Consider the following 17,784-nt stretch of genomic DNA (forward strand, 5'->3'; position numbering starts at 1 on the left):
AGAAGAGTTTTTGTGAGAGGATGGTCTGTGCCCCTACATACAACTCTGTGGACCTGTATGGAAACCGTATAGCTAAAGGTCTTCATAACTTTCACCTAATAAGGCGCAAGGATACTCTTGCAAGGTGCTTAATCAACTATTTGCATACTCAGTCCCAGACATGCAGGAAAATTTGGGCAATTTTCAAACCCCTGATGGGTCCCTCAGAAAGTGTGGGGAGGCAGAATGTTAAGCACCTGGGAGTCTTGGCTTGGAGTATCTCAGGCTGTGTGGATGAGAAATTTAACCACCTGCATTGCAAAGAAATGCAAACTTTGCAATCGCTGCTAGAGTGGTTTATATATTGCACATGCACCTGATGAAACCACAAAGAAATTGATTACAGTAAAATTATCACTGAAGGCCAGGATACCAACCCAGCCCTCCTTTTTTCCCTGTAAGGGTTGGATATGTTCAAGTTTTGTTTATGCTTTTTTAGCTTTTATGGATCATCCTATCTGAACACTCATTATTGACACTAGCAATCAGATTTTAAGTGCAGCTAAGTACACCATCTGGCTTGTCTTTCTTGTCTACTCCTTTGTAGACATACATGGAGATCTGCTAATCTAAGAGTGTCTGGAGCTCATTATAGCTGCACCAGTTGCACTGCAATCAGCTTAGTATGCATTTCCCTCATGAACCCTGATTTTCAGTGTTTAACAACTTGTGCAAAATTGCATCAGACTAAAGCACAGAATACAGATTTCCTCTCTCTCCCAGACCACACACACACACATTTATTTCCCCTTAAGAATTACAGAAATTAAATGAGTTTAATTGTTTCATTTAATTTCCCCCCCCTTTTTATTTCTTACACCAGCAACTGTCTGATATAGCAGGTCAGTCATTGTAGCAAACTCATGATTAAGGAACTTAGATAAGTTTGGTGCAATATCTGAATGGACAAATCATGGTCTGCAATCAACAGACAAACTGGAACCAGAAATGGATTTATTTAATTTTTAGGTATAAAAATATTGATAGACTGCCCAATATAAAATAGCAGGGTGGTGCACAGCTAAAATTTACAAAAAGTGTAGAATGCTGTAAAAACATTGCAGAATAATCGTAAAAATGACTGGCTCATCTTAAAAGAAGTTAAACAACTGTTTAACTGTTGTGATAAAAGTATTTGCACAAGCTTTGAAGGTTAGCATTGAGGGTAGCTGTTGAATCTCTGATGGAAGAATTTCTCAAGGCATGGAAGCAGCAACCCTAAATGCCCATCTTCTAATTGGAGTTAGTCAGGCATTTAAAACACAGGGGGATAGCTAACAGTTGTTAAGTTACTAAGTTTGTGGTAACTCTGGTTTGGCATACTGAGCCCACTGACATTATGGCCATCACTTTGTCTCCAGAGGCTGGTGATGCAAGAGCCAGGAGTATCCTTCTGAAGTAGAGAGGAAAGAAAAGGTATGGAGGAAAGGTGATGTCAGGGAACTGTCATCGGAGCAAGAGGCGGAGGCAAGGCTCCAAAGTGATGCTGGAGAAGGGCCCAGCAGGGAGAGAGGCAGCTCATTGGCTGGGGAAGGAAATCAGCGTAACACCAGGGGTAAAGGGGGGCAGATGGGGGAATCGGCGAGGGGGCTGCAGGACTCCTCGCCGGAGACCAGCAGGGAGACCACGGGTCCTCCACTGCCCACACCCACCCTGTGCAGAAGACTTCCGTGCAGGGAGAGTAGGCAGAGACTTGGTGTCAAAGAACTTCTTTGCTGGAAGAGGTTCAAGAAACGCCTACTGACGGATTCTGCCAGCGACTGAAACAGCCACGGAGTGAAGGGCTGTCCAGACAGAAAGGGTTTAACCAGGTAACCTAGCCAGGAGCGGCGGCAACTTACGCACGAGCAACCCCTATAACCATTACAGGTATGGAGGTAAATCACGTTGCAGTTATTTTGTGAAAACTGTGTAGGGGTGGAATCAGGTTAGTATACAGTGGTACCTCCGGTTACGGATGGGATCTGTTCCGGAGGCCCGGTCATATCTCAAAAAGTCCTCAAATGGAGGCACCCTTCTGTGCACACACGTGGCGCGATTGAGCGCTTCTGCGCATGTGTGCTGCACACAGATCGCTTCTGTGCATATGCACATGGTGAAACATGGAAGTATACACTTCCAGGTTTGCTGTGTTCACAACCTGAAGATTATGTATCCAGAGGGCTACATAACCCAAGGTACCACTGTATTACAGATTGGGGTTGGAGCTTAAAGGAAACATATACAGGCCTACTAGTGATGTATGGAAGTGAGAGCTGGACCATAAAGAAGGCTGATTACCAGAAGAACTTATACTTTTGAATTATGGTGCTGAAGGAGACCAATTTCTGTTCTTATCCTGAAGCAAAATTCTTGACCTGAAGCACTATTTCTGGGTTAGCAGAGTCTGTAACCTGAAGCGTATGTAACCTGAAGCGTATGTAACCTGAGGTACCACTGTTTTGTCAAATTGCCCTTGGCTAAACTGTGATGTAGAGACATCACCTTGCCAACAAAGGTCCGAATAGTAAAAGCTATGGTTTTCCTAGTAGTGATGTATGGAAGTGAGAGCTGGACCATAAAGAAGGCTGATCGCCCAAGAATTGATGTTTTTGAATTATGGTGCTGGAGGAGACTCTTGAGAGTCCCATGGACTGCAAGAAGATCAAACCTATCCATTCTGAAGGAAATCAGCCCTGAGTGCTCACTGGAAGGACAGATCCTGAAGCTGTGGCTCCAATACTTTGGCCACCTCATGAGAAAAAAAGACTCCCTGGAAAAGACCCTGATGTTGGGAAAGATGGTGGGCACAAGGAGAAGGGGACGACAGAGGACGAGATGGTTGGACAGTGTTCTCGAAGCTACAAACATGAGTTTAACCAAACTGCGGGAGGCAGTGGAAGATAAGAGTGCCTGGTGTGCTGTGGTCCATGGGATCATGAAGAGTAGGACACGACTAAACGGATAAACAACAACATACAGGCTTACAGCTCTAAAATTCATATACAGTTGTACATCGGTTTTCGGACATATCCATTGCCAAACGTTTCAGTTTTTGAAAGCCGAAAACCTGGAAGTAAATGATTCCATTTTCAAACGCGCATTGGAAGTCAAACGGCTTCCGTTGAGTTTTTTCCAATTATCTCCATAGACTTTGCTGACCGCCCTTTGTGCCTCAGTTGTCGAACGTTTTGGAAGTCGAACGGTCTTCCAGAATGGATTATGTTCAACAACTGAGATACCACTGTATGTGGTTCTCATTGGGTCAGAATGCGTCAGGAATTTCCCAGAATATTGTAGTTGGCAGCAGTGTCCAGACCGAAATCGGCAAAGTGTCCAGGAAAATCCAGACATATAGCAACAGATGTCAGCAGTGTCGTTTTTGCCAATTTTCCATTAAAAAATGGCTTTAAAAAGTCTCTCTCTTTTTGCAATTTTGCAAAAAAAAAACAAAAAAACTCAACAGCTTTTCTGTCTGGATTGTCACTGATTGAAATATGGCAAGCCTATGTTCTCACAGAGGCCAAAAGTCAATTGTTTTATATCTACCACAGTCCTCCTCGCTCTATGGCAGGGAAGTAATTCAGCCATTTTGGAATTACACCTTAATCATGAGTCATAGATGTGTGAACTCGCCGCTGTAAGTATGTCCTACCAGGAAACACTGTTGAGTGTCAGCCTTGCAGAAAATGTGTACTCATTTAGGGCAACAAAGGGTAGATGAAGTTAATATTTCTAGCACAGGAGGAAGAATGATTCAGGATGTTCTCTGAGTCTTTGGAGGAAATTGTCACACCTGGGAAATTGGTTGGATACTGATTAGAAATGTGCCTGGTGGTTTTTTATTTTTCTTCTTTTCCCCCCTAGATGACTCAGTATAAAACAACTGCTTAGAAGTATTTGACTTGCTTCAAACACTTATTATTGAACAAATTGCACAGTCAAAACTATCCTGATTTTCAATTTCCTGTTCCTTTTTCTGCCAATCCTCCGTTCCTGCATGTGTGACATACCTAAATTTGACAATCTTTCTAGTTTACATAGGGCACTAAGGCTGCAACTCCAATCACACTTACTAGGGAGTAAGCACTACTGAATATAATAGGACTTAATTCAGAGTAAGCCAACAGAGGATCAGGCCCATGAATTGTCTCCAGGAGAATTCACACTTAAATTGCTTTAGAAGGGAAACATATTTGAGCCTTTAGGGGTGAGGACTTCCCAATGAATTTGTGAGCCTAGGGTTGCCATATGCCTGAATTTTCCTGAAACCGTCCTCTTTTTCAGGGGTAAAATTTGACTCCGGATGGTATTTTGAATTTGCCAAAGTGTCCGTGTTTTTGCAAACAGGAAGTGTGCATGCAAGGATCACTCTTAACCTTTTCCTATCTCTATGAATGCGCCCTCATGGTACATGCTGAGATGGAGCTCATGATTGAACCAAGGCTGCTAGCTAGACTTCTCTGAGCAGCTCCCTCGATCTGAAAGCAAGATGAGCATCACAACCTCATAGTCGTCTTTGATTGGACTTAACCGTCCAGGGGTCCTTTACCTTTACCTTTTTTACATGTGGACCCTAGACCTGAGGCTCGGACCCTCACTTTGGGGTGCTCTATTCATAAAATAATAATAATTCATAAAATAACAACAACAATAATAATATATTATTTATACCCCGCCCATCTGGCTGAGTTTCCCCAGCCACTCTGGGCGGCTCCCAATCAAGTATTAAAAACAATACAGCATTAAATATTAAAAACTTCCCTGAACAGGGTTGCCTTCAGATGTCTTTTAAAGATAGGATAGCTACTTATTTCCTTCACATCTGAAAGGAGGGTGTTCCACAGGGTTGGTGCCACTACCGAGAAGGCCCTCTGTCTGGTTCCCTGTAACCTCACTTCTCGCAATGAGGGAACCGCCAGAAAGCCCTTGGCGCTGGATCTCAGTATATATAAAAGTATATTCACAGCTCCTTCTCCTGCCTACATCCACCATTCTGAAAATGAGCGGCTAGAGTGTCATTACCCTGTCCCAAACCTCTATTTTCCATTCATTTTAAAATGCTTATCCAAGCCTTTTCTCTTCAACATGTAACAAAAAGTATTTTTTCCTGACCCTAGCAAGGCTATGGTCAGGCAGCAATGCTAAGGCCATTCTTTTTCTGTGATGCAGAGGTTTGAGGTATCACTGCAGGTCTCATTAGTACTGCAGCACTAGTAGAAACTTCTGGGATGGCTGGAAGGACCTTTCCATCTGGAAGTCGGAATTTTGTGTTTTTCTTGCAGTTCACAGAGCAGACGTCTCTCCTATAAAACACACCATGGAGTTACCTTGGATGTGGAACTTTAAAAAGGAAAAAAAAACCCCTGAAAAGGCAGGAGCTTAAGCAATCATTTGTACATATTTAGGCAAAGCAGACTGGACAGATAGGTGAAAAACAGAACTGTCACATTATGTTGCTTCTGTTCGATGCATATGTGTTTGTTGATTTGCAAACTGCCATTTTAAGTGGAAATAGTATTGGTTCACCACTGGGGAAAGAGCTTTTTAATTCCGAGAAATTAAGCTTCATTATACATCTGCCAATATTATTGTTAGAATTGAGTTAATCTCTCTCTCTGCATGTAACATTGGCACGAAAGTGTGTGAAACAAGGAAGGAATAATGGTACAGAAGTTCTGTCTGTCTCTCTCTCTCTCTCTCTGTGTGTGTGTGTGTGTGTGTGTGTGTGTGTTTGTGTGTGTGTGTTGAAAAACACTCTGTACCCCTTTCCCTTATTTTCCATATGCACTTTCCAATACCCCAGAAAATATTTCCTATGTCTCCTTCCTCCCGTCCTTGAGTATTGTCAAATTGCCCTTGGCTAAACTGTGCTGCAGAGGGACACGGGTGGCGCTGTGGGTTCAACCACAGAGCCTAGGACTTGCTGATCAAAAGGTCGGCGGTTCAAATCCCTGTGACGGGGTGAGCTCCTGTTGCTCGGTCCCTGCTCCTGCCAACCTAGCAGTTTGAAAGCACAAAAGTGCAAGTAGATAAATAGGTACTGCTCCGGCGGGAAGGTAAACGATGTTTCCGTGCGCTGCTCTGGTTTGCCACATGACCCAGAAACTGTCTGCAGACAAACGCCAGCTCCCTTGGCCAGTAAAGCGAGATGAGTGCCGCAACCTCAGAGTCGGTCACGACTGGACCTAACGGTCAGGGGTCCCTTTACCTTTACCTTAAACTGTGCTGCATCTTCAGACTATTGCCCTCCAGATGTTGGACCAAGTCAGCATCAGTTTCAGGGAGGATGGCCACCAACTTGGATGGCTTTAAAAGGAAGGTCACTTCAGTGCTGCTTATGTAGTGGTTTGACTTCACCCCGGGAGTTGCACTCCATTGTCTCTTGAGACAAATAGATGCCTTCATCATCCAACAAATGCATGGAGGATAAGGCTATCAGTGCCTACTAATCCTGATGGTTGTGATCTACCTCCACTGTTGTAGGCAATATGCTTTTGCTTACCTTGTTGCTGGGAACCACAGGAAGAGACAGTGCTCTTGCAGATTCCTTCAGGCACCTGGCTTGGCCAGAGTGAGAGCAGGAAGCTGGACTAGATGGGTCATTGGCTTGATCCAGCAGGATGTACTTACATTCTTATGTCATATTCAAGACATCTAAAGCGTTGGGTTGGGGAAGGGCTGCTCTGTTGGCTAGCCAACCATCCATCAACATCTAGTAGCAGTGTCTGCAGATTCAAAGAGGAGACACAGGGTAAGTATGTAGGATGAAGAATGTCAGTGACTGGTGAACACAAAGCACCGTCTCTCTCTTGTGAAGGCCAAGCCTTCCACTCCAGCCATTATCACCAAACATTCTTTCAGGGCCTTGTCCATCTTTGATGCCACCTAGTTGAAGCTTTCACATTTCCGCTGCAATTCCTTGGTGGACGGGGATCCTTAGGATGGGACTCTGGCTGGGGGAGTGGGCTGCTCAATGGACTTCCCTGCTCCCAGATCTCAGGGTCGGCATCTTCTCCATCCTCTGGCCCATAGCTGTCAACTTACAGATTTGAAAATAAGGGACCAGCAGCCTCAAAAATAAGGGATCAGCAGCCAAAATAAGGGGTTTTCCAAGCACAGGTATGTTCAACTTCTGAGCCCCTCTGAGCCAAAGGCAGAAAGCTCAGCCAGCAGCCAAACGAAGCCTCAAGCCTCAAGGAAAACCACCGTCACCTCTCCGCTGGGAAGCACTGAGCAAAGGTGAGTCCCCAGGCAACACAGCCGATTTGATCAGCACAAGGCATGCAAGCTCCACCCCCAGTCATTCTTAGACTTCTTATTGGGTGAGCAACGCAGCCAAGCAACACAGTTGGAGCCTCCCTCCTCCCTGGCCGGCAGGGAGGGAGGGAGAGGAGCTGCTTCCTTTGAAACCTGGGAAATTTAAGGGACATCATGCATGTCAATAAGGGACAGCAGCGGGACATGGCGCTGGGATAAGGGACTGTCCCGCCAAATAAGGGACGCTTGACAGCTATGCTCTGGCCACTTGCTCTCCAGTCAGAGGAACTTGTCAGAGGAACTTATGGTTGATCAGTCATTTCTATCCTGATGAACAAGGCAATCATTTGACATATGGGAAAGAGGAAATGAGGCACTCAAGCAAGCCCAAAAAGGGTTGTGTGTCATGTGCCCCAATTCAGGTTGCACAGAGCAATTCATGCTCTGCTGGGACTGTACAGAATCCCAGCTAAGATACATGGATGTTGCAATAGCAGAAAAGGGGCTCTAAGAGTCCTCTGCTCATCCCATTCCACACACTGTACAGGAAGCATGGTTTGTTCCCCCCACCCTTGAAATTCTGAAATCGCCCAGGAAAAAATAACAGAAACATACAAAATTATATTAGAACAAGACGATGCCTATGAAGGGAGAAAATCTATATATGTTTTGTTTACTAAAGAGCCACTACGATTACCCACTCTGTGACTGTTAAATAAGATTTTGCTTAATTTTCTGCATTCTTTGTGTGGTATAAAACTGAATAATAGGAGTCCATCCCTCTGAACAGAAAATCATATTACTGATGCACATCTAGCTTTGCAGTTGATAAAACATAAGAAAATATTCAGCAGCAAAAAAAATAAAATAATGAGTTTATTCATCTTATAGGCAGAAACACTGTTTGCCTTTGCATAATTCCATCTAGGCATCAAGAGGTTATCAAAAAAGGGTAGAAAATGCAATTGACTTTTCTATGCCTATTTTCTTACCCCCCAAATCCTCTTAATTTGGGGGCAGTCGACAATTTAAAACCCATTACAATACTGTTTTATGATTTCAGAAAATGAAGGAATGCCAAGAAGTAGCCTCCTAAGGTTTCATCATCAACTTTCTCAGTGCTCCATTTCTGTAACCTCTCTTCATTCAATCAAATTGCCAGCCTAGTATTGTTCAAATATATGCTCTTCATAAAAACATTATTCCCATTCTGAGAGAGGTCATAACCCTCATGTATTTCCTAGAAGAGTTCATTAATAAGAGCTATTAGATCCAGTTCACTTACACCTTCTAGTGTATTTCCAATTTCACAATTATTGGAACAGTGTAGGCAAGTAGAAAATAATAGTATTAAAGCAAACAATATGGAAAGTCTCTTTCAGGATCTGAAAACATAGTTCATGGATTGAAATTGACTAGCACAAACAATAGCCTGCTATCTACCATAAAAAAGCTAATTAGCAAATCCCTTTGATAGTGAGCATTCTTAAAGAATGGAGAATTTAGTTGGATCCTTTCCATTGTTTGGTACATATTTTCCATGACGGCGGGGGGGGGGGGGGGAATAAGACGAGGTTGAGCCTCCATCAAAATCAATGGCAATGCTCCTAATAAGTGCAATAATATTTCTGCTTGTCATTTGTAAATATGTATCTGCTATTGCAGCGAATAAATAGCCAAACAGCTAAAGCCATCCATGAATGCTTAATGATAAGGCTTTGAAGGATAACAACAGCTGTGACGCCTAGCAGCTTTGCTAAAAGTAAAATATGGTACTTTTTCTGCAATATTCTGTAATTCATTTGTGATGGAATGGCAGGAAGAGTAAGGATCAGGCTCCCCACTTTAACCCCCTCCCCCCGATAACTGTTTGTTGCCAGAGAACACAATCTTGCATCCATTTTGTGTCCCCACGCTATCTTGGCAGTAGCGGAGTAAGAGGGGATGTGGTGGAGGCAGTGGAGGCAGCCCGCCCTGGGTATCATCCAGGGGGGGGTGACATCACCGTGGCACCCCCTCCGGGGGCCAGAGCAGCTAGCTCCATCTCTACATCTTGGCACACATGTCTCCATTTTGCCTGGAAAGGTTATCTCAGTGATTGCCAACACAGAGCCCATGGCCACTCACCAGTACAACCTATGGCACCTGTGAAACACCTCCATAAATATCCCCTCAAAGCCACAAAGCACTTCTGGTCTCCATTGGCTCACTCTAGAAAGGACCTAGAAAGGAATGCTGTGATCACCAATAGTCAGCATGGATTTCTGAAAAATAAGTCATGTCAGACGAACCTGATCTTGTTTTTTGACAGAATTACAAGCCTGGTAGATGAAGGGAACGCAGTGGATGTAGCCTACCTTGATTTCAGCAAGGCATTTGACAAGGTGCCCCATGATATTCTTGTAAAGAAGCTGGTAAAATGTGGTCTTGACTATGCTACCATTCAGTGGATTTGTAACTGGCTGACTGACCAAAGGGTGCACATCAATGGTTCCTCTTCATCCTGGAGAAGAGTGAATAGTGGGGTGCCACAGGGTTCTGTCTTGGGCCCGGTCTTATTCAACATCTTTATCAACGACTTGGATGATGGACTCAAGGGCATCCTGATCAAATTTGCAGATGACACCAAACTGGGAGGGGTGGCTAACACCCCAGAGGCAGGATCACACTTCAAAACGACCTTGACAGATTAGAGAACTGGGCCAAAACAAACAAGATGAATTTTAACAGGGAGAAATGTAAAGTATTGCACTTGGGCAAAAAAAATGAGAGGCACAAATACAAGATGGGTGACACCTGGCTTGAGAGCAGTACATGTGAAAAGGATCTAGGAGTCTTGGTTGACCACAAACTTGACATGAGCCAACAGTGTGACGCGGCAGCTAAAAAAGCCAATGCAATTCTGGGCTGCATCAATAGGAGTATAGCATCTAGATCAAGGGAAGTAATAGTGCCACTGTATTCTGCCCTGGTCGGACCTCACCTGGAGTACTGTGTCCAGTTCTGGGCACCACAGTTCAAGAAGGACACTGACAAACTGGAACGTGTCCAGAGGAGGGCAACCAAAATGGTCAAAGGCCTGGAAACGATGCCTTATGAGGAACGGCTAAGGGAGCTGGGCATGTTTAGCCTGGAGAAGAGGAGGTTAAGGGGTGATATGATAGCCATGTTCAAATATATAAAAGGATGTCACATAGAGGAGGGAGAAAGGTTGTTTTCTGCTGCTCCAGAGAAGCGGACACGGAGCAATGGATCCAAACTACAAGAAAGAAGATTCCACCTAAACATTAGGAAGAACTTCCTGACAGTAAGAGCTGTTCGACAGTGGAATTTGCTGCCAAGGAGTGTGGTGGAGTCTCCTTCTTTGGAGGTCTTTAAGCAGAGGCTTGACAACCATATGCCAGGAGCGCTCTGGTGGTGTTTCCTGCTTGGCAGGGGGTTGGACCCGATGGCCCTTGTGGTCTCTTCCAACTCTATGATTCTATGACTCTCTCTACACCCCCCCATGGCAGCCAAGTTATGTTATACCACGTGCCCATAGTAGCCATTTTGTGACTGGTGCCCACAACACTTTCTCAAAATTCTGAACACACCCACTGTGTTAGCTAGTGTGTGTTTCAAGCTAGGACAGCATACATTTGCAATTGTATTGAGAATGTAAGAGAAAGGGCAATTTGCAGATCAGCTCCTAGATGCTGGTAATAAGTGAGGCAGTGGCAAGACAATGCAAGCTGCACAGCATGGCAATGCTTTCTTTATGGGACAAAGCCAGAGTGGCCAAGCCCTCTGTTCCCTGGCATGAAGCCTCTTGAGATCATTAATGCTGAATCTCCCTCCATGTCCCTAATCTGACCCAAATACTGTATTCCCTATCAATTGGCTATTGAAATTTTGAATGCCGTTATAAGTGCTATAAAGGTAAAGAACCCCTGACAATTAAGTCCAGTCATGAACGACTCTGGGGTTGCAGAACTCATCTCACTTTACTGGCCGAAGGAGCCAACGTTTGTCCGCAGACAGTTTTTTCAGGTCATGTGGCCAGCACGATTAAGCCGCTTCTGGCGAAACCAGAGCAGTGCACAGAAATGCCATTTACCTTCCTGCCAGAGCGGTACCTATTTATCTACTTGCACTTTGACGTGCTTTCAAACTGCTAGAATTAGGTTTATGATGGGGAAAGCTCTGCATTAAGCTAACTCATCTTACCTGTTGCAGAACACAGATAAGTAGTTTGCAGATGTATTTAAAGACACATCTCTATATACGTTACAAATTTCTTTAAAGACATGTGTCCCAAGCCAAGCATGGAAACATGTTTCTTCTCTTATCAAAATTCTTTGAGCTTCCTTCAAAAATTTTGCCGAAGTTTTGCCCAAGCAGAATGCTTCAAAGGGTGCTTTAAATGAAATTCAGTTCTGCCCACCCCTCTGCAATAATTTTGCTAGTCGCCAGATCTTTGGCCAGCCCAGGATCCTCTGCATTCTTTTCTGAATTTGCCAGATCCTGAGATTGCAGAAACACTTTTCTTCTTGCAGTTTCTTGGAGGTGGAGAGAGTGATTTTTCAGGGTGTGTGTGGGGGGGCGGAATTACCAGAGTCCTTCAAAGTTTTATCGTTTTAGATTTTGCATAATCCCTCATTCAGAGAGGTATGGTTGGTTGTTGTTTTGGCTATTGCTGTTAAAGGAGGGCATCCGGATTCCCAACAACCAATTAGTGACAGTGGTGTACTTATTGTGCAGATAGCCCTGTCATTTGGAAAAGCCCCTGAATGTGAATGTATAGCTAAAAGATTGCTGTTAACTTCAAGTTAAAATTGCTGTGGAACAGTTTAAACATTAGCCAAGAAGCTGCCATGATACGCCTGATGGATGGTTCAATGCAGAGCAACATAAAGGTTTGCCATGCATTGGTTAATAGTTACACAAGCTATTCATCCTTGATTAGGTGTTTCATTTCCATTTCTATAATTGTATGATAATCAGCTCACCTCCTTTTCTTTTATTTCTATGAAATCAGAGTGGTGAAGGAAATGAGAAGGAAAACTCCTTAAAGGGCACAATCCACAAAAGTTAGTTGCAACGTGGGCCTAGTTCTTTATGAGGTTGTAAACCAGGGGTCGGCAAACTAAGGTCCGCGTGCCGGATCAGGCCCAATTGCCTTCAGGATCCGGCCCGCAGACTGTCCGTGGATCAATGTGGGGATTCTGTTTGTTCAGGCTGTGCCATTTCCCCCCTGCGCCATTCCATTCCCCCCCTCCCTCACACACACCGTGGCAGTGCCTCCTCCCTCCCTCCTCCTGGCTTCTCCTTGCCGTGCCTAGAGGAGGAAGGGAGCTGGCTGAGTGCCATTTTAAGCAGCCCCTCTCCAGAGCCAGCCCTATCATGCCGCTCATCTTCCTGCCGCAGCTGCCCTTGTGTTCCTGTGGGCCAGATGACAGTGGTGGTGGTGGCAGCCCCTGGGAAGGTAAACACAGCCGCTGGGGGTGGGAGGAGGACTACTTGCCCCCCTCGCCTCTTCTTCCAGCTCCCCCCACCAGTACAGTTTCTCCGGCCCACCACAAGGTCTGAGAGACAGTGGACCGGCCCACGGCTAAAAAAAAAATGGCGACCCCTGTTGTAAACTGAATCATAATCAGACCTACAGGCTGTTTCCCACAGTCAGACCTACCCAAAGATTGAAATTGTTTCAAACTGATATTGATCACTGGCCCTCCCAAGCAATACGCCAAAGAACACCTTGAAAAACATGTCACCATCAAAGTAGGTCTTCTGAGACAATGCCACACAACACTTGTTCTTAATTATTGCAGCATTTTGGACACCTTGATAAAGATTGCCATTGATTCCAAAGAGAAAGCGGTGGTTAAGTTAGAAGCACATTCTTTGGTTCAATAAAATAAAAATGATGAAATCATTTGAAATATATTTTTTTGAGGGCATTAAGGCATAAGATCCCCGTAGATTTGTCTCTGTAAACAAAAATCCAACAAGAATGCTATGTCCAGGGGAAATTTGTATTCTTCCCTCATCATCTTTGTCAATGACATGTGGGACAATTCTGGTTTCTCTTCGGATCGTGTGTGGGACAACTCTGAAGAACTGAAGAAGATACAAAGAAAAGAAACAACAAGTGGAAGCCACATACAGTGGTACCTCGGGTTACATACGCTTCAGGTTACAGACGCTTCAGGTTACAGACTCCGCTAACCCAGAAGTAGTACCTCGGGTTAAGAACTTTGCTTCAGGATGAGAACAGAAATCGTGAGGTGGTGGTGCAGCGGCGCATTGGCAGCGGGAGGCCCCATTAGCTAAAGTGGTACCTCAGGTTAAGAACAGTTTCAGATTAAGAACAGACCTCCAGAATGAATTAAGTTCTTAACCCGAGGTACCACTGTACTCAGATGAAAGACCAAAATCATGGATACACAAATCAGTTTTTCCCAAATGGAAAAAAAGTTATTGCAAGCTAACTGGCAGAGACAAATTCAGGGTGGAAACATACTACAGTATTTTAAATAAGCTACAAATGGAACTAGAGAGGTGCTCGTTTGTTTACCCAGATGTTGTGGATTTCTTTGGATTTCTGGTAAGTATGGACCATTCTTCTGCAAATCATGGTGCACTGGAAAGTATGAGATATAATCCACTGGGAGCAGTCAAGTACAACATTCCTTGTTTTGCTAGAGTGGACATACAAGGGAATGTTTGGTCCAGCCAGTCAAAATTTCCTGTTCCTCCTGGCCTAGAGCTTCCTTCCTTCCATGTGACTGGTGGGTGGGCGTGACCTTTCCAGACCTGGTAAAAGGCCAAGGCATGCTCCTACTCTCTCTCTTTTCCATCTTCCTTTTGTCCTGTGAACTTCCCAGACTGCTAACAGCAGTAATAAGGTCAACCCACATATGGGGCAAACCTGTTTGTATATGCTTGAAACTTTAAGCCTAGCAGCAAGAGTCTTGTTGCGTGCTGAGGTCCCCAGTACACCCCTTCCCCAATAACTCACACATCACACTTAATTTTTGTTTAAGGTTTTTGGCATAATTTTGGCCACAACTTTATTATCATACAAGATTGTGAGTGGTTGCTTAGGCATTGGTTATGACTAGCTGTCCCCCCCGCCTTGGGGGACAGCGCTGACTCCCGTGAGTCAGCGTGTGGAGGACCAAGACCAGGGACAACTGGGGCTGCGACACAGACCCTCAGCTACTCCCTGCTTGCTCCTTGGGAACTTACACGGCCCGCACCCTGCTCCAAGGGTTTGGACGAGGGGATGGTAAGCCCCAGAATTCCTTTAACGGAATTCCCAGCAGCAGCAGCATTGGAGGGGTAGGCACAGCCAATCCACACCCCTCCACCAACCAATTTAACCAATGCCTAACCACCAACCTTACAAGTTGTGACGATTTGCTACGCAGTAGGCAAAACCCAATTGGCACGCACTAATCAGCCAAAAGGAAAAATTCCTACCGGGCCCCCGCACCAATGCAAACGACCCCATGACAGGCATAGCAAGGTCAGAGCGAAGCCCAAACAAGGGAGGGCGGGCGGGTGATCCGGTGTCCACAGCAAAAGAGAAAGGAAAGAGCAGTGGACCTTACTTAAATAACCTCAGGTCCCACCCCTAAATTGGCAACATCCTATTTACCCCAGCAACTCCAACCTCCAATCTTATTCAAGGCTCTTGAATCTATCCTGCCTGGCAACTATGGGGTGTTCTGTTAGCCTCATCCGCAACCCGTGCTCTCTTTCAGTGAGAACATGCTTTAGCACAAGGATGGAAGAATGAGGAAATCCCAACGAAAGAACAGTAGCAAGAAAAATTGATGAGCTGTGCGGAATTGGCTAAGTTGACATACAAATTGTGTAATAAGGACAATCGTGACTTCAAGGAAGAATGGGGCCTTTTTACAAATTGCCTAAAAAGACAACAAAACGACTTGGACTCCTTGGCAGGTTTTGAATAAACATCCACAAAGTTATTAGATGAATATGTGATAGATAAGGTAATGATATGTACAATTTTATAATATGCAGAGGATAATATGTGTAAAGAAACAAGGGAGGGGAGCTGAGAGAAGTCATTGTGGGGGGGGGAGGGGGGATGTAAATGGTTATGTTGATTATAATTTATTTGCTAAAATTGTTCAATAAAAATATATTTTAAAAAGAAAGAAACTTTTTTTGTCATTCAAAATAAATTTTATTCGAAATTAAAACAAAACATATTATCCAGAAACATATCATCCTTATTTCCCCCCATTTTTCCTCCCTCCCCTCCCTCCCCCCACAGAACCCCCCCACCCCCCAACTTCCCTCAGTTCCAGTCTTTGATTTCTCTAAAAATGCTGTTTTCTGCATGTTACACAGTTGTATACATCCTCAAATTATTTAGCTGATTATTATCAATAAAGAATTGTGAATGTTTATTGAAAACCAGCCAACGAGTCCAGTTCGCTTTGTTGTATCTTCAAATACTTTGTAAAGGGTTCCCATTCATCTTTAAAGTCACAGTTATCCTTGTCCCGGAGCTTGTATGTCAGTTTTGCCAGTTCTGCATAGTCCATCAATTTTTCTTGCCATGATTCTTTGGTTGGGGTTTCTTCAGTCTTCTATCCTTGTGCTACCAGAACTCTCGCGGCCATAAGAAAGAAAGAAAGAAAGAAAGAAAGAAAGAAAGAAAGAAAGAAAGAAAGAAAGAAAGAAACTTTAAGCCTAAAGCCTGCCTTCAGGGATCACACTGTGCTCTGCCTGATCATGAGTAAACTTTCTTTTTGTTACTTATGAATAAGACTATGGTGTCTTTATTCTTTTAGGAGGGATTCAAGGGGTCTTACCAGTAAAATATTAGAAACATTTCAATCTGGACAAGCCAGACTGAATTGCATATTGTCTTAAGAAACTCACACGAGTTTGCAATTAGTTTTCTGCTGTGTAAAGGGGAATGAACTGTGCTAAGTAAAGGAACTTGCTAGTGGAAGTTAGGAAGGATATTAATAAACAATATACCCTCTCCTGCTACCCTGAACTTTCTCACAGAAAAGGATGCAGAAGCTTTGGGGATGGTTTCTAATCTCTCTGCTCTCTGAGCTAAAACATTTCACTCATTTCCTAGATACTGCAGAAGAATGTGATGGATCTGAGACTACAGCACAGCGTGGTTTGAAGATAATTTACAGTAAAGACCCAGCAGAAGCTTTTTCCAAATGTTACCATAGCTTGCCTCCTTTATCTCACTCTGACCATTTCGAATTGTGAAGGAGAAAGAGGATTCTCCAAATCATCTTTTATTAAAAATAAATTATGGTCAACAATGCGGCAGTCAAGACTATCATCATTATCTGTTCCCTCTATAGAATACTATCTAATGAGGGAAATGTCTTTGATAATCTCATTTTTGAATTTGCTGCCAAGAAATGTAGATATGAGATATAACTTATATAACTGCATAACTTTTACATTAATATGAAAGTATCTCGGTGTTATGTGTAAATATTTTCTTCGTTTATTTTTTATATTAATTGCTGAAACATGAAATCCATATGCAGAAGGACTGAAGGAGAAATATTGCAAATGAAATCTTTATTTTTTTATCTTTGAGTTTTAGAGACATAAAACCTTAAGATTCTGTTTCTGATATAGATGCTTTTTGAAATGATTATATGCATAATTAGTTTGTTTGGGCGGGGGATAAATAGTGTTCATACATGGCATGCTATACTGAAGGTGATAAGGTGACTGAATTGAACGTTCTTCCCCTGAGCCTCTCAGATTTTAAAAGGGCTCTATCCCTATGTCTGAAGTGGTAAAGCCCAGAAACAGGTTTACTCCGTGAGATTGTAAATTTCATCCCACTGCTTTCAACAAGAATTAGAAATTATTAATATTGGCTGGCTTACGCCATTTGGCCGCACAATCTGCCATGTAAAATCAGATGTATTCTATCACAGAGTTAAATTTCAAGATGTTGAAAATAAATAAATAAAAGTACATTGTGAGCTCCAGCCTCATACCATTTTTCACTGGTGCCAACTAAAAGAGGTAGACAATGGAGAAAGATCTTGATTGATGAACATTACCAAGTGGTAAGAAACAAGAACAGCTAATGTAAAACAGTGTTGGCTATTAACATGGAGCAGAAAATGTAGCTCATTGAAATACAGAATTTATCCATACACTGAATATTAAAAATGATATATGGGACATAAATGGAAATAGTGATATATGTAAAAATAAATAAGAACTGCAATCTTGCCGAGATGATACTTAATCACTGCATTGGATTCTTGAGTATCAAAGGCTGCACTCCATGAATCAATTAAGCCACTGTATTTAGGTTTAAGTCAATTAGTCCAACTGAAGAAAAAGAGACTAATAGTCCAAGTGATCCAATTTGATTGATCAGCTTCAAATCTGCTCATATATCCTTACAACTGAGATCATTCTAATGGGAATAACTATATTGGACCCTGGTTGAACTGGGTCCTGAATTGCCACCTATTGATGAAATTA

General features: G+C 43.4%; 1 long non-coding RNA gene across 1 annotated transcript in view; it reads left to right on the top strand.

Moving 5' to 3' along the window:
* The window catches only part of LOC310852191, a 38,492-nt gene extending 21,906 nt beyond the window's left edge, over nucleotides 1-16,586 (top strand). Inside the window, exon 2 of the long non-coding RNA XR_014568023.1 lies at nucleotides 16,388-16,586. This is a non-coding gene — a long non-coding RNA (uncharacterized lncRNA). The remainder of the gene's footprint in view (nucleotides 1-16,387) is intronic.
* The last annotated feature ends 1,198 nt before the right edge of the window (nucleotides 16,587-17,784 follow it).

This window comes from Podarcis gaigeae (genome assembly GCF_964106915.1).
Source record: "Podarcis gaigeae genome assembly, chromosome: 9".
Classification (NCBI taxonomy): Eukaryota; Metazoa; Chordata; class Lepidosauria; order Squamata; family Lacertidae; genus Podarcis; species Podarcis gaigeae.